A 1,854-nucleotide genomic window follows, 5' to 3' on the forward strand; every position below is an offset into this window, starting at 1 on the left:
AAAGCGGCGCCGCAGCCCGTGACGGCGAGGGGAGAGGAGTGAAACAAGGTATTGTACGTGCAGTATTTCAACGGTCACACGCATTCTGTTACCATGTGGATTGTTATTTTTTTAACAGATCAAAAAAAAAAAGAAATTGTTTTTGGACGATGCAGAAAATGTTCTCTTCCCTGATATTATTTTCTTCTTTTCTATTCCTACCTTTAAGTTCCCGCGTCAGTAGGTACTCGTGCCGTGTTGTGATGGTCTGCCAGTCGTGACTTTCTTCTCAGTTCTCCTCCTTTCTGTGATTATTGTTATATATATTTCTTCCTTTTTTGTAATTACTATAAAAAAAAAAAAAGACAAAGGAACAAATTAAAAAGCAAAAAAAAACAAAAAAAAACTGTTTTCTTTTTTCTCTTTTTTTTTTTTTTTTTTTTTTTCCAGGATTGGGTTTTCCAGTCTTTATGGGGCCTATAATGATTATTGTAAAAAAAAAAAATTAATATCAGCAATTTCTGCGCGTCTGGTCAATGGCTGATTTTTTTGGTAATTAACCAGATTGCAATAATATAGTACTGACCAAAAAAAAAAAAAAAAGATAAAAATAAATAAATACATGACAAACAAAGATGCTTTTGTGTGGTGCTTATGGATGCATTTGAATACAGAGAAAATCAGGGCCGGCCCGTGGCATAGGCCGTATAGGCAAATGCTAAGGGCGCCGTCCATCAGGGGGCGCCACACCAGTGCCACAAATGTTGGAGGAAAAAAAAAAAAAAAAAAAAAAAAGTTGGTACTATTATTTCTAAATACATAAAATAATCCCACGCTAAATAAAATGCAAAGTAAAGCCTATTTAATAGAAATATTTTTTGTTACAACATTACGCCCCCCCCCCCCCCCCCCTCCCCCCGCACGGTGCGCCCCCTCCCTTCCCGTATCATGACTCTTTTTGGACGTCACCACATAAAAAAAAGCAACACAAGATGTCAAAACGGCCAAAACTGTCAGGTGCCCAGGGGAGAAAAGAAGAGGAGAAACGAGAAAAAGACAGAGGTAGCAGGTAGGTAACGTTAGCCTACATGAAATTATTTGTCCGTTACAAAATGTGATAGTAACCTGTCTTTTTTGCATTAAGCTAATGTTACATGATTCAATAAATAGCTAGTTCTGTTTTAACGTCGGGTTAATATTGTGGAGGGGGCTAAATTGTTATGGAAAATAATAATGTAACGTTAGGTAATTACAGTACTCCCTGGTGTACAGTCATTTGTAAGTCATTCTAGTTAATGCAATATTAAAAAGCACAAATAGAGAACTCTGTAGGATCCCCTTTTTTTGTAATATAGTTGTTAAAGTCATACTGGTTTGATATCTTGTTTTGTGCAGTGCCTTATTTATATGGTATTTTTAATTTATTTTATGCAACTTGTTGACACGTTTTATTTTGTGTTTATGTATGTAAAAAATATTGTATTTCATATATTCATTTTTTATTTTTTGTATTCATTTATTTATCCATATTTTTTTTATCTTGTTAACTATTCTGATTGTTAATTTGCTTTCTTTAAGTAAAAAAAAAGGTCAAAGACAAAGCTATTCGGTTTCATGTGAGTATATACACTTCACTGCCGATGTGGGGGGGCGCCACCTAAAACCTTGCCTAGGGCGCCAGATTGGTTAGGGCCGGGCCTGGAGAAAATTCACACTTCTCACATTTTATATTTGAAGCCTAACAAACATGACAATAACATTTGACATTTACTGGCACTGTTCAACTTTATTAGTGAATTATATTTATATAGCGCTTTTCTCTAGTGACTCAAAGCGCTTTTACATAGTGAAACCCAATATCTGAGATACATTCAA

General features: G+C 35.1%; 1 protein-coding gene across 1 annotated transcript in view; it reads left to right on the forward strand.

The window, feature by feature from the left end:
* The window catches only part of LOC133641657 (zinc finger protein 423-like), a 39,978-nt gene extending 39,114 nt beyond the window's left edge, over positions 1-864 (forward strand). Inside the window, exon 3 of the mRNA XM_062035542.1 lies at positions 1-864. This exon is cut by the window's left edge and continues 234 nt beyond it. The gene's annotated coding sequence lies outside the window, so the exon portion shown is untranslated.
* The last annotated feature ends 990 nt before the right edge of the window (positions 865-1,854 follow it).

Source organism: Entelurus aequoreus, linkage group LG24 (assembly GCF_033978785.1).
Source record: "Entelurus aequoreus isolate RoL-2023_Sb linkage group LG24, RoL_Eaeq_v1.1, whole genome shotgun sequence".
Lineage (NCBI taxonomy): Eukaryota > Metazoa > Chordata > Actinopteri > Syngnathiformes > Syngnathidae > Entelurus > Entelurus aequoreus.